The sequence below is a fragment of the Balaenoptera physalus genome, assembly GCF_965194825.1.
Source record: "Balaenoptera physalus genome assembly, contig: HAP1_SCAFFOLD_1143, whole genome shotgun sequence".
Lineage (NCBI taxonomy): Eukaryota > Metazoa > Chordata > Mammalia > Artiodactyla > Balaenopteridae > Balaenoptera > Balaenoptera physalus.
In genome coordinates this window covers 196288-211386 of record NW_028125651.1, presented here as the reverse complement: position 1 = coordinate 211386, position 15099 = coordinate 196288, and positions in this window count along the sequence as shown.

The window sequence follows — 15099 nt, the reverse complement described above, 5'->3', positions numbered from 1 at the left end:
GGGTCTGGAGGTACTCACTGATCTTGGAGGGAAAATGATGCACCCCCGAGGGGCCTAGGAGTCCTGAAAAGGGTACTTCTTTTAAAATAAAGCAGAACAGGGGCTTCCCCGGTGGCGCAGTGGTTGAGAATCTGCCTGCCAATGCAGGTGACACGGGTTCGAGCCCTGGTCTAGGAGGTTCCCACAGGCCGCGGAGCAACTGGGCACGTGAGACACAACCACTGAGCCTGCGCCTCTGGACCCTGTGCTCCGCAACAAGAGAGGCCGCGATAGTGAGAGGCCTACGCACCGCGATGAAGAGTGGCCCCCACTTGCCGCAACTGGAGAGGGCCCTAGCACAGAAACGAAGACCCAACATAGCAATCAATCAATCAATACATAAATCTTAAAAAAACAATAAAACATTAAAAAAATAAAATACAATAAAGCAGAACAGCGACTAAGACCTCGTGGAAAGGGCTGCATGCCTCCATTTCTGCGCGGCTACTCAGGGACTTACCTCGAGGCCAGTACTCACGTTGAGTTTCCCTTTAGCTCTAGAGCGTGGCAGGATGAGCTCCACCCCGGCCATCGAAGCACCCGGCTTAGCTAGAGAAAACTCCTTTTCTTCCCAGAGCCATGCCTACAGTGGCTAGTGGCCTGTCAACAGCAGTCAATTTCAAGTAGCTTCAAGGCAGCATGAATGGAGCTTTCAAAATGGGAAAGCAAGGCTAGTTCCATCAGGCCCCCATTTCCACGGGCACACGCAGCATACATCCCTGTGCTTTCTAACAAGGCCAAACAGACACAGGTGACCCAGTGGTTCCTTCCCTGAATCAACTCCTCGAAGCAGGGTGTTCTGCAAATAGCGAACTGTCTCAACCAAGGATCGCCCCAGCTAGGCCTCCGGGCCCGTGGCTCTTCAAAAGCCTGCAGTGTTACACGAGGACCTGGGCTATAGTTGCAGTCGGAACGCAGGCTGACATTCTCCTGGAGGCAGGGTGACTTCAGGCAGGGGGTCCCAGATGGAATGCGAAGCCGAGGGTTATTCTCAGTGCAGCTCAGACTAGGGTAATGAGGCAGACTTGCACGGAATGTTGGACCTGCTAGAAAGGTGTTCGTCGCCTGTGGGAGTGTTGAGGAAATCAAGCTGTCCCAAGAAAGAGTGCAGTCTGTTGCCCTACACTCGGCATACACAGAGTGGCTCCGAAGGGCTACGGGCCTGGATGTGGCATAGCGGGCCCATGGGGGCCTGGGGTTACTCAGTGTTCTTGCAGGGAATAGGGTGCCCACGCGAGGCTCCTAGATGTCCTGCCAAGCGGACTGACGTTAAAATAATGCAGAGCAGGGGCTTCGCTTGTGGTGCAGTGGCTGGGAATCCACCTGCCGATGCAGGGGACGTGGGTTCGAGCCTTGGTCCACCAAGATCTCACATGCTGCGGAGCAACTAGGCCCGTGCTCCACAACGACTGAGCCTGCGCTCTAGAGTCCGGGAGCCACAACGACTGAGCCCGCATGCAACAACTACTGAAGTCCACGTGCCTAGAGCTTCTGCTCCACAGCAAGAGGAGCCACCGCAATGAGAAGCCCGAGCACCGCAACGAAGAGTAGCCCCCGCTCGCTACAACTAGAGAAAGCTCACATGCAGCAACGAAGACCCAATACAGTAAAGCAAAAATGATAAATTACATAAGAAAATAAAGAACTAGATAGACAGATAGATAAACAAATGAATAAATAAATAAACTAACGCTGAGCAGGGGCTACGGCCTCCTGAAAACTGCAGCACGCCTCCGCTTCTGCACGGCAATTCAGGGCCTTACCTCGAGGCAAGTGCTCACGCTGAGTGTCCCGTTAGCGCCACAGCATGGTAGGATGCTGGCTTTCTCCTCGAGCAGAGTGACTTCAGGTACGAGGTCCTCGAAGAATTCTAAGCACAGTGTTTTCTCATGGCAGCTCAGACGGGGGCCATGACGAACACTTCCATGGCACGTCGCACTGCCTAGAAATGTGGTCCTGAGGCCGTTCCGGTGCTCTGGAAATGTGGCTCTCCTTAAGGAACGAGCAGTGTGTTGCCCATCACTCGGCATACACAGAGGGCCTACGGGAGACCGACCTTTGGGCCTCGATGTTGCTCAGCAGGCCCACAGGGGTCTGGAGGTACTCACTGATCTTGGAGGGAAAATGATGCACCCCCGAGGGGCCTAGGAGTCCTGAAAAGGGTACTTCTTTTAAAATAAAGCAGAACAGGGGCTTCCCCGGTGGCGCAGTGGTTGAGAATCTGCCTGCCAAGGCAGGGGACACGGGTTCGAGCCCTGGTCTAGGAGGTTCCCACAGGCCGCGGAGCAACTGGGCACGTGAGACACAACCACTGAGCCTGCGCCTCTGGACCCTGTGCTCCGCAACAAGAGAGGCCGCGATAGTGAGAGGCCTACGCACCGCGATGAAGAGTGGCCCCCACTTACCGCAACTGGAGAGGGCCCTAGCACAGAAACGAAGACCCAACATAGCAATCAATCAATCAATACATAAATCTTAAAAAAACAATAAAACATTAAAAAAATAAAATACAATAAAGCAGAACAGCGACTAAGACCTCGTGGAAAGGGCTGCATGCCTCCATTTCTGCGCGGCTACTCAGGGACTTACCTCGAGGCCAGTACTCACGTTGAGTTTCCCTTTAGCTCTAGAGCGTGGCAGGATGAGCTCCACCCCGGCCATCGAAGCACCCGGCTTAGCTAGAGAAAACTCCTTTTCTTCCCAGAGCCATGCCTACAGTGGCTAGTGGCCTGTCAACAGCAGTCAATTTCAAGTAGCTTCAAGGCAGCATGAATGGAGCTTTCAAAATGGGAAAGCAAGGCTAGTTCCATCAGGCCCCCATTTCCACGGGCACACGCAGCATACATCCCTGTGCTTTCTAACAAGTCCAAACAGACACAGGTGACCCAGTGGTTCCTTCCCTGAATCAACTCCTCGAAGCAGGGTGTTCTGCAAATAGCGAACTGTCTCAACCAAGGATCGCCCCAGCTAGGCCTCCGGGCCCGTGGCTCTTCAAAAGCCTGCAGTGTTACACGAGGACCTGGGCTTTAGTTGCAGTCGGAACGCAGGCTGACATTCTCCTGGAGGCAGGGTGACTTCAGGCAGGGGGTCCCAGATGGAATGCGAAGCCGAGGGTTATTCTCAGTGCAGCTCAGACTAGGGTAATGAGACAGACTTGCACGGAATGTTGAACCTGCTAGAAAGGTGTTCGTCGACCTGTGGGAGTGTTGAGGAAATCAAGCTGTCCCAAGAAAGAGTGCAGTCTGTTGCCCTACACTCGGCATACACAGAGTGGCTCCGAAGGGCTACGGGCCTGGATGTGGCATAGCGGGCCCATGGGGGCCTGGGGTTACTCAGTGTTCTTGCAGGGAATAGGGTGCCCACGCGAGGCTCCTAGATGTCCTGCCAAGCGGACTGACGTTAAAATAATGCAGAGCAGGGGCTTCGCTTGTGGTGCAGTGGCTGGGAATCCACCTGCCGATGCAGGGGACGTGGGTTCGAGCCTTGGTCCACCAAGATCTCACATGCTGCGGAGCAACTAGGCCCGTGCTCCACAACGACTGAGCCTGCGCTCTAGAGTCCGGGAGCCACAACGACTGAGCCCGCATGCAACAACTACTGAAGTCCACGTGCCTAGAGCTTCTGCTCCACAGCAAGAGGAGCCACCGCAATGAGAAGCCCGAGCACCGCAACGAAGAGTAGCCCCCGCTCGCTACAACTAGAGAAAGCTCACATGCAGCAACGAAGACCCAACACAGTAAAGCAAAAATGATAAATTACATAAGAAAATAAAGAACTAGATAGACAGATAGATAAACAAATGAATAAATAAATAAACTAACGCTGAGCAGGGGCTACGGCCTCCTGAAAACTGCAGCACGCCTCCGCTTCTGCACGGCAATTCAGGGCCTTACCTCGAGGCAAGTGCTCACGCTGAGTGTCCCGTTAGCGCCACAGCATGGTAGGATGCTGGCTTTCTCCTCGAGCAGAGTGACTTCAGGTACGAGGTCCTCGAAGAATTCTAAGCACAGTGTTTTCTCATGGCAGCTCAGACGGGGGCCATGACGAACACTTCCATGGCACGTCGCACTGCCTAGAAATGTGGTCCTGAGGCCGTTCCGGTGCTCTGGAAATGTGGCTCTCCTTAAGGAACGAGCAGTGTGTTGCCCATCACTCGGCATACACAGAGGGCCTACGGGAGACCGACCTTTGGGCCTCGATGTTGCTCAGCAGGCCCACAGGGGTCTGGAGGTACTCACTGATCTTGGAGGGAAAATGATGCACCCCCGAGGGGCCTAGGAGTCCTGAAAAGGGTACTTCTTTTAAAATAAAGCAGAACAGGGGCTTCCCCGGTGGCGCAGTGGTTGAGAATCTGCCTGCCAAGGCAGGGGACACGGGTTCGAGCCCTGGTCTAGGAGGTTCCCACAGGCCGCGGAGCAACTGGGCACGTGAGACACAACCACTGAGCCTGCGCCTCTGGACCCTGTGCTCCGCAACAAGAGAGGCCGCGATAGTGAGAGGCCTACGCACCGCGATGAAGAGTGGCCCCCACTTGCCGCAACTGGAGAGGGCCCTAGCACAGAAACGAAGACCCAACATAGCAATCAATCAATCAATACATAAATCTTAAAAAAACAATAAAACATTAAAAAAATAAAATACAATAAAGCAGAACAGCGACTAAGACCTCGTGGAAAGGGCTGCATGCCTCCATTTCTGCGCGGCTACTCAGGGACTTACCTCGAGGCCAGTACTCACGTTGAGTTTCCCTTTAGCTCTAGAGCGTGGCAGGATGAGCTCCACCCCGGCCATCGAAGCAGCCGGCTTAGCTAGAGAAAACTCCTTTTCTTCCCAGAGCCATGCCTACAGTGGCTAGTGGCCTGTCAACAGCAGTCAATTTCAAGTAGCTTCAAGGCAGCATGAATGGAGCTTTCACAATGGGAAAGCAAGGCTAGTTCCATCAGGCCCCCATTTCCACGGGCACACGCAGCATACATCCCTGTGCTTTCTAACAAGTCCAAACAGACACAGGTGACCCAGTGGTTCCTTCCCTGAATCAACTCCTCGAAGCAGGGTGTTCTGCAAATAGCGAACTGTCTCAACCAAGGATCGCCCCAGCTAGGCCTCCGGGCCCGTGGCTCTTCAAAAGGCTGCAGTGTTACACGAGGACCTGGGCTTTAGTTGCAGTCGGAACGCAGGCTGACATTCTCCTGGAGGCAGGGTGACTTCAGGCAGGGGGTCCCAGATGGAATGCGAAGCCGAGGGTTATTCTCAGTGCAGCTCAGACTAGGGTAATGAGGCAGACTTGCACGGAATGTTGGACCTGCTAGAAAGGTGTTCGTCGACCTGTGGGAGTGTTGAGGAAATCAAGCTGTCCCAAGAAAGAGTGCAGTCTGTTGCCCTACACTCGGCATACACAGAGTGGCTCCGAAGGGCTACGGGCCTGGATGTGGCATAGCGGGCCCATGGGGGCCTGTGGTTAATCAGTGTTCTTGCAGGGAATAGGGTGCCCACGCGAGGCTCCTAGATGTCCTGCCAAGCGGACTGATGTTAAAATAATGCAGAGCAGGGGCTTCGCTTGTGGTGCAGTGGCTGGGAATCCACCTGCCGATGCAGGGGACGTGGGTTCGAGCCTTGGTCCACCAAGATCTCACATGCTGCGGAGCAACTAGGCCCGTGCTCCACAACGACTGAGCCTGCGCTCTAGAGTCCGGGAGCCACAACGACTGAGCCCGCATGCAACAACTACTGAAGTCCACGTGCCTAGAGCTTCTGCTCCACAGCAAGAGGAGCCACCGCAATGAGAAGCCCGAGCACCGCAACGAAGAGTAGCCACCGCTCGCTACAACTAGAGAAAGCTCACATGCAGCAACGAAGACCCAACACAGTAAAGCAAAAATGATAAATTACATAAGAAAATAAAGAACTAGATAGACAGATAGATAAACAAATGAATAAATAAATAAACTAACGCTGAGCAGGGGCTACGGCCTCCTGAAAACTGCGGCACGCCTCCGCTTCTGCACGGCAATTCAGGGCCTTACCTCGAGGCAAGTGCTCACGCTGAGTGTCCCGTTAGCGCCACAGCATGGTAGGATGCTGGCTTTCTCCTCGAGCAGAGTGACTTCAGGTACGAGGTCCTCGAAGAATTCTAAGCACAGTGTTTTCTCATGGCAGCTCAGACGGGGGCCATGACGAACACTTCCATGGCACGTCGCACTGCCTAGAAATGTGGTCCTGAGGCCGTTCCGGTGCTCTGGAAATGTGGCTCTCCTTAAGGAACGAGCAGTGTGTTGCCCATCACTCGGCATACACAGAGGGCCTACGGGAGACCGACCTTTGGGCCTCGATGTTGCTCAGCAGGCCCACAGGGGTCTGGAGGTACTCACTGATCTTGGAGGGAAAATGATGCACCCCCGAGGGGCCTAGGAGTCCTGAAAAGGGTACTTCTTTTAAAATAAAGCAGAACAGGGGCTTCCCCGGTGGCGCAGTGGTTGAGAATCTGCCTGCCAAGGCAGGGGACACGGGTTCGAGCCCTGGTCTAGGAGGTTCCCACAGGCCGCGGAGCAACTGGGCACGTGAGACACAACCACTGAGCCTGCGCCTCTGGACCCTGTGCTCCGCAACAAGAGAGGCCGCGATAGTGAGAGGCCTACGCACCGCGATGAAGAGTGGCCCCCACTTACCGCAACTGGAGAGGGCCCTAGCACAGAAACGAAGACCCAACATAGCAATCAATCAATCAATACATAAATCTTAAAAAAACAATAAAACATTAAAAAAATAAAATACAATAAAGCAGAACAGCGACTAAGACCTCGTGGAAAGGGCTGCATGCCTCCATTTCTGCGCGGCTACTCAGGGACTTACCTCGAGGCCAGTACTCACGTTGAGTTTCCCTTTAGCTCTAGAGCGTGGCAGGATGAGCTCCACCCCGGCCATCGAAGCACCCGGCTTAGCTAGAGAAAACTCCTTTTCTTCCCAGAGCCATGCCTACAGTGGCTAGTGGCCTGTCAACAGCAGTCAATTTCAAGTAGCTTCAAGGCAGCATGAATGGAGCTTTCAAAATGGGAAAGCAAGGCTAGTTCCATCAGGCCCCCATTTCCACGGGCACACGCAGCATACATCCCTGTGCTTTCTAACAAGTCCAAACAGACACAGGTGACCCAGTGGTTCCTTCCCTGAATCAACTCCTCGAAGCAGGGTGTTCTGCAAATAGCGAACTGTCTCAACCAAGGATCGCCCCAGCTAGGCCTCCGGGCCCGTGGCTCTTCAAAAGCCTGCAGTGTTACACGAGGACCTGGGCTTTAGTTGCAGTCGGAACGCAGGCTGACATTCTCCTGGAGGCAGGGTGACTTCAGGCAGGGGGTCCCAGATGGAATGCGAAGCCGAGGGTTATTCTCAGTGCAGCTCAGACTAGGGTAATGAGGCAGACTTGCACGGAATGGTGGACCTGCTAGAAAGGTGTTCGTCGACCTGTGGGAGTGTTGAGGAAATCAAGCTGTCCCAAGAAAGAGTGCAGTCTGTTGCCCTACACTCGGCATACACAGAGTGGCTCCGAAGGGCTACGGGCCTGGATGTGGCATAGCGGGCCCATGGGGGCCTGGGGTTACTCAGTGTTCTTGCAGGGAATAGGGTGCCCACGCGAGGCTCCTAGATGTCCTGCCAAGCGGACTGACGTTAAAATAATGCAGAGCAGGGGCTTCGCTTGTGGTGCAGTGGCTGGGAATCCACCTGCCGATGCAGGGGACGTGGGTTCGAGCCTTGGTCCACCAAGATCTCACATGCTGCGGAGCAACTAGGCCCGTGCTCCACAACGACTGAGCCTGCGCTCTAGAGTCCGGGAGCCACAACGACTGAGCCCGCATGCAACAACTACTGAAGTCCACGTGCCTAGAGCTTCTGCTCCACAGCAAGAGGAGCCACCGCAATGAGAAGCCCGAGCACCGCAACGAAGAGTAGCCCCCGCTCGCTACAACTAGAGAAAGCTCACATGCAGCAACGAAGACCCAACACAGTAAAGCAAAAATGATAAATTACATAAGAAAATAAAGAACTAGATAGACAGATAGATAAACAAATGAATAAATAAATAAACTAACGCTGAGCAGGGGCTACGGCCTCCTGAAAACTGCTGCACGCCTCCGCTTCTGCACGGCAATTCAGGGCCTTACCTCGAGGCAAGTGCTCACGCTGAGTGTCCCGTTAGCGCCACAGCATGGTAGGATGCTGGCTTTCTCCTCGAGCAGAGTGACTTCAGGTACGAGGTCCTCGAAGAATTCTAAGCACAGTGTTTTCTCATGGCAGCTCAGACGGGGGCCATGACGAACACTTCCATGGCACGTCGCACTGCCTAGAAATGTGGTCCTGAGGCCGTTCCGGTGCTCTGGAAATGTGGCTCTCCTTAAGGAACGAGCAGTGTGTTGCCCATCACTCGGCATACACAGAGGGCCTACGGGAGACCGACCTTTGGGCCTCGATGTTGCTCAGCAGGCCCACAGGGGTCTGGAGGTACTCACTGATCTTGGAGGGAAAATGATGCACCCCCGAGGGGCCTAGGAGTCCTGAAAAGGGTACTTCTTTTAAAATAAAGCAGAACAGGGGCTTCCCCGGTGGCGCAGTGGTTGAGAATCTGCCTGCCAAGGCAGGGGACACGGGTTCGAGCCCTGGTCTAGGAGGTTCCCACAGGCCGCGGAGCAACTGGGCACGTGAGACACAACCACTGAGCCTGCGCCTCTGGACCCTGTGCTCCGCAACAAGAGAGGCCGCGATAGTGAGAGGCCTACGCACCGCGATGAAGAGTGGCCCCCACTTGCCGCAACTGGAGAGGGCCCTAGCACAGAAACGAAGACCCAACATAGCAATCAATCAATCAATACATAAATCTTAAAAAAACAATAAAACATTAAAAAAATAAAATACAATAAAGCAGAACAGCGACTAAGACCTCGTGGAAAGGGCTGCATGCCTCCATTTCTGCGCGGCTACTCAGGGACTTACCTCGAGGCCAGTACTCACGTTGAGTTTCCCTTTAGCTCTAGAGCGTGGCAGGATGAGCTCCACCCCGGCCATCGAAGCACCCGGCTTAGCTAGAGAAAACTCCTTTTCTTCCCAGAGCCATGCCTACAGTGGCTAGTGGCCTGTCAACAGCAGTCAATTTCAAGTAGCTTCAAGGCAGCATGAATGGAGCTTTCACAATGGGCAAGCAAGGCTAGTTCCATCAGGCCCCCATTTCCACGGGCACACGCAGCATACATCCCTGTGCTTTCTAACAAGTCCAAACAGACACAGGTGACCCAGTGGTTCCTTCCCTGAATCAACTCCTCGAAGCAGGGTGTTCTGCAAATAGCGAACTGTCTCAACCAAGGATCGCCCCAGCTAGGCCTCCGGGCCCGTGGCTCTTCAAAAGCCTGCAGTGTTACACGAGGACCTGGGCTTTAGTTGCAGTCGGAACGCAGGCTGACATTCTCCTGGAGGCAGGGTGACTTCAGGCAGGGGGTCCCAGATGGAATGCGAAGCCGAGGGTTATTCTCAGTGCAGCTCAGACTAGGGTAATGAGGCAGACTTGCACGGAATGTTGGACCTGCTAGAAAGGTGTTCGTCGCCTGTGGGAGTGTTGAGGAAATCAAGCTGTCCCAAGAAAGAGTGCAGTCTGTTGCCCTACACTCGGCATACACAGAGTGGCTCCGAAGGGCTACGGGCCTGGATGTGGCATAGCGGGCCCATGGGGGCCTGGGGTTACTCAGTGTTCTTGCAGGGAATAGGGTGCCCACGCGAGGCTCCTAGATGTCCTGCCAAGCGGACTGACGTTAAAATAATGCAGAGCAGGGGCTTCGCTTGTGGTGCAGTGGCTGGGAATCCACCTGCCGATGCAGGGGACGTGGGTTCGAGCCTTGGTCCACCAAGATCTCACATGCTGCGGAGCAACTAGGCCCGTGCTCCACAACGACTGAGCCTGCGCTCTAGAGTCCGGGAGCCACAACGACTGAGCCCGCATGCAACAACTACTGAAGTCCACGTGCCTAGAGCTTCTGCTCCACAGCAAGAGGAGCCACCGCAATGAGAAGCCCGAGCACCGCAACGAAGAGTAGCCCCCGCTCGCTACAACTAGAGAAAGCTCACATGCAGCAACGAAGACCCAACACAGTAAAGCAAAAATGATAAATTACATAAGAAAATAAAGAACTAGATAGACAGATAGATAAACAAATGAATAAATAAATAAACTAACGCTGAGCAGGGGCTACGGCCTCCTGAAAACTGCGGCACGCCTCCGCTTCTGCACGGCAATTCAGGGCCTTACCTCGAGGCAAGTGCTCACGCTGAGTGTCCCGTTAGCGCCACAGCATGGTAGGATGCTGGCTTTCTCCTCGAGCAGAGTGACTTCAGGTACGAGGTCCTCGAAGAATTCTAAGCACAGTGTTTTCTCATGGCAGCTCAGACGGGGGCCATGACGAACACTTCCATGGCACGTCGCACTGCCTAGAAATGTGGTCCTGAGGCCGTTCCGGTGCTCTGGAAATGTGGCTCTCCTTAAGGAACGAGCAGTGTGTTGCCCATCACTCGGCATACACAGAGGGCCTACGGGAGACCGACCTTTGGGCCTCGATGTTGCTCAGCAGGCCCACAGGGGTCTGGAGGTACTCACTGATCTTGGAGGGAAAATGATGCACCCCCGAGGGGCCTAGGAGTCCTGAAAAGGGTACTTCTTTTAAAATAAAGCAGAACAGGGGCTTCCCCGGTGGCGCAGTGGTTGAGAATCTGCCTGCCAAGGCAGGGGACACGGGTTCGAGCCCTGGTCTAGGAGGTTCCCACAGGCCGCGGAGCAACTGGGCACGTGAGACACAACCACTGAGCCTGCGCCTCTGGACCCTGTGCTCCGCAACAAGAGAGGCCGCGATAGTGAGAGGCCTACGCACCGCGATGAAGAGTGGCCCCCACTTGCCGCAACTGGAGAGGGCCCTAGCACAGAAACGAAGACCCAACATAGCAATCAATCAATCAATACATAAATCTTAAAAAAACAATAAAACATTAAAAAAATAAAATACAATAAAGCAGAACAGCGACTAAGACCTCGTGGAAAGGGCTGCATGCCTCCATTTCTGCGCGGCTACTCAGGGACTTACCTCGAGGCCAGTACTCACGTTGAGTTTCCCTTTAGCTCTAGAGCGTGGCAGGATGAGCTCCACCCCGGCCATCGAAGCACCCGGCTTAGCTAGAGAAAACTCCTTTTCTTCCCAGAGCCATGCCTACAGTGGCTAGTGGCCTGTCAACAGCAGTCAATTTCAAGTAGCTTCAAGGCAGCATGAATGGAGCTTTCAAAATGGGAAAGCAAGGCTAGTTCCATCAGGCCCCCATTTCCACGGGCACACGCAGCATACATCCCTGTGCTTTCTAACAAGTCCAAACAGACACAGGTGACCCAGTGGTTCCTTCCCTGAATCAACTCCTCGAAGCAGGGTGTTCTGCAAATAGCGAACTCTCTCAACCAAGGATCGCCCCAGCTAGGCCTCCGGGCCCGTGGCTCTTCAAAAGCCTGCAGTGTTACACGAGGACCTGGGCTTTAGTTGCAGTCGGAACGCAGGCTGACATTCTCCTGGAGGCAGGGTGACTTCAGGCAGGGGGTCCCAGATGGAATGCGAAGCCGAGGGTTATTCTCAGTGCAGCTCAGACTAGGGTAATGAGGCAGACTTGCACGGAATGGTGGACCTGCTAGAAAGGTGTTCGTCGACCTGTGGGAGTGTTGAGGAAATCAAGCTGTCCCAAGAAAGAGTGCAGTCTGTTGCCCTACACTCGGCATACACAGAGTGGCTCCGAAGGGCTACGGGCCTGGATGTGGCATAGCGGGCCCATGGGGGCCTGGGGTTACTCAGTGTTCTTGCAGGGAATAGGGTGCCCACGCGAGGCTCCTAGATGTCCTGCCAAGCGGACTGACGTTAAAATAATGCAGAGCAGGGGCTTCGCTTGTGGTGCAGTGGCTGGGAATCCACCTGCCGATGCAGGGGACGTGGGTTCGAGCCTTGGTCCACCAAGATCTCACATGCTGCGGAGCAACTAGGCCCGTGCTCCACAACGACTGAGCCTGCGCTCTAGAGTCCGGGAGCCACAACGACTGAGCCCGCATGCAACAACTACTGAAGTCCACGTGCCTAGAGCTTCTGCTCCACAGCAAGAGGAGCCACCGCAATGAGAAGCCCGAGCACCGCAACGAAGAGTAGCCCCCGCTCGCTACAACTAGAGAAAGCTCACATGCAGCAACGAAGACCCAACACAGTAAAGCAAAAATGATAAATTACATAAGAAAATAAAGAACTAGATAGACAGATAGATAAACAAATGAATAAATAAATAAACTAACGCTGAGCAGGGGCTACGGCCTCCTGAAAACTGCAGCACGCCTCCGCTTCTGCACGGCAATTCAGGGCCTTACCTCGAGGCAAGTGCTCACGCTGAGTGTCCCGTTAGCGCCACAGCATGGTAGGATGCTGGCTTTCTCCTCGAGCAGAGTGACTTCAGGTACGAGGTCCTCGAAGAATTCTAAGCACAGTGTTTTCTCATGGCAGCTCAGACGGGGGCCATGACGAACACTTCCATGGCACGTCGCACTGCCTAGAAATGTGGTCCTGAGGCCGTTCCGGTGCTCTGGAAATGTGGCTCTCCTTAAGGAACGAGCAGTGTGTTGCCCATCACTCGGCATACACAGAGGGCCTACGGGAGACCGACCTTTGGGCCTCGATGTTGCTCAGCAGGCCCACAGGGGTCTGGAGGTACTCACTGATCTTGGAGGGAAAATGATGCACCCCCGAGGGGCCTAGGAGTCCTGAAAAGGGTACTTCTTTTAAAATAAAGCAGAACAGGGGCTTCCCCGGTGGCGCAGTGGTTGAGAATCTGCCTGCCAAGGCAGGGGACACGGGTTCGAGCCCTGGTCTAGGAGGTTCCCACAGGCCGCGGAGCAACTGGGCACGTGAGACACAACCACTGAGCCTGCGCCTCTGGACCGTGTGCTCCGCAACAAGAGAGGCCGCGATAGTGAGAGGCCTACGCACCGCGATGAAGAGTGGCCCCCACTTGCCGCAACTGGAGAGGGCCCTAGCACAGAAACGAAGACCCAACATAGCAATCAATCAATCAATACATAAATCTTAAAAAAACAATAAAACATTAAAAAAATAAAATACAATAAAGCAGAACAGCGACTAAGACCTCGTGGAAAGGGCTGCATGCCTCCATTTCTGCGCGGCTACTCAGGGACTTACCTCGAGGCCAGTACTCACGTTGAGTTTCCCTTTAGCTCTAGAGCGTGGCAGGATGAGCTCCACCCCGGCCATCGAAGCACCCGGCTTAGCTAGAGAAAACTCCTTTTCTTCCCAGAGCCATGCCTACAGTGGCTAGTGGCCTGTCAACAGCAGTCAATTTCAAGTAGCTTCAAGGCAGCATGAATGGAGCTTTCAAAATGGGAAAGCAAGGCTAGTTCCATCAGGCCCCCATTTCCACGGGCACACGCAGCATACATCCCTGTGCTTTCTAACAAGTCCAAACAGACACAGGTGACCCAGTGGTTCCTTCCCTGAATCAACTCCTCGAAGCAGGGTGTTCTGCAAATAGCGAACTGTCTCAACCAAGGATCGCCCCAGCTAGGCCTCCGGGCCCGTGGCTCTTCAAAAGCCTGCAGTGTTACACGAGGACCTGGGCTTTAGTTGCAGTCGGAACGCAGGCTGACATTCTCCTGGAGGCAGGGTGACTTCAGGCAGGGGGTCCCAGATGGAATGCGAAGCCGAGGGTTATTCTCAGTGCAGCTCAGACTAGGGTAATGAGGCAGACTTGCACGGAATGGTGGACCTGCTAGAAAGGTGTTCGTCGACCTGTGGGAGTGTTGAGGAAATCAAGCTGTCCCAAGAAAGAGTGCAGTCTGTTGCCCTACACTCGGCATACACAGAGTGGCTCCGAAGGGCTACGGGCCTGGATGTGGCATAGCGGGCCCATGGGGGCCTGGGGTTACTCAGTGTTCTTGCAGGGAATAGGGTGCCCACGCGAGGCTCCTAGATGTCCTGCCAAGCGGACTGACGTTAAAATAATGCAGAGCAGGGGCTTCGCTTGTGGTGCAGTGGCTGGGAATCCACCTGCCGATGCAGGGGACGTGGGTTCGAGCCTTGGTCCACCAAGATCTCACATGCTGCGGAGCAACTAGGCCCGTGCTCCACAACGACTGAGCCTGCGCTCTAGAGTCCGGGAGCCACAACGACTGAGCCCGCATGCAACAACTACTGAAGTCCACGTGCCTAGAGCTTCTGCTCCACAGCAAGAGGAGCCACCGCAATGAGAAGCCCGAGCACCGCAACGAAGAGTAGCCCCCGCTCGCTACAACTAGAGAAAGCTCACATGCAGCAACGAAGACCCAACACAGTAAAGCAAAAATGATAAATTACATAAGAAAATAAAGAACTAGATAGACAGATAGATAAACAAATGAATAAATAAATAAACTAACGCTGAGCAGGGGCTACGGCCTCCTGAAAACTGCTGCACGCCTCCGCTTCTGCACGGCAATTCAGGGCCTTACCTCGAGGCAAGTGCTCACGCTGAGTGTCCCGTTAGCGCCACAGCATGGTAGGATGCTGGCTTTCTCCTCGAGCAGAGTGACTTCAGGTACGAGGTCCTCGAAGAATTCTAAGCACAGTGTTTTCTCATGGCAGCTCAGACGGGGGCCATGACGAACACTTCCATGGCACGTCGCACTGCCTAGAAATGTGGTCCTGAGGCCGTTCCGGTGCTCTGGAAATGTGGCTCTCCTTAAGGAACGAGCAGTGTGTTGCCCATCACTCGGCATACACAGAGGGCCTACGGGAGACCGACCTTTGGGCCTCGATGTTGCTCAGCAGGCCCACAGGGGTCTGGAGGTACTCACTGATCTTGGAGGGAAAATGATGCACACCCGAGGGGCCTAGGAGTCCTGAAAAGGGTACTTCTTTTAAAATAAAGCAGAACAGGGGCTTCCCCGGTGGCGCAGTGGTTGAGAATCTGCCTGCCAAGGCAGGGGACACGGGTTCGAGCCCTGGTCTAGGAGGTTCCCACAGGCCG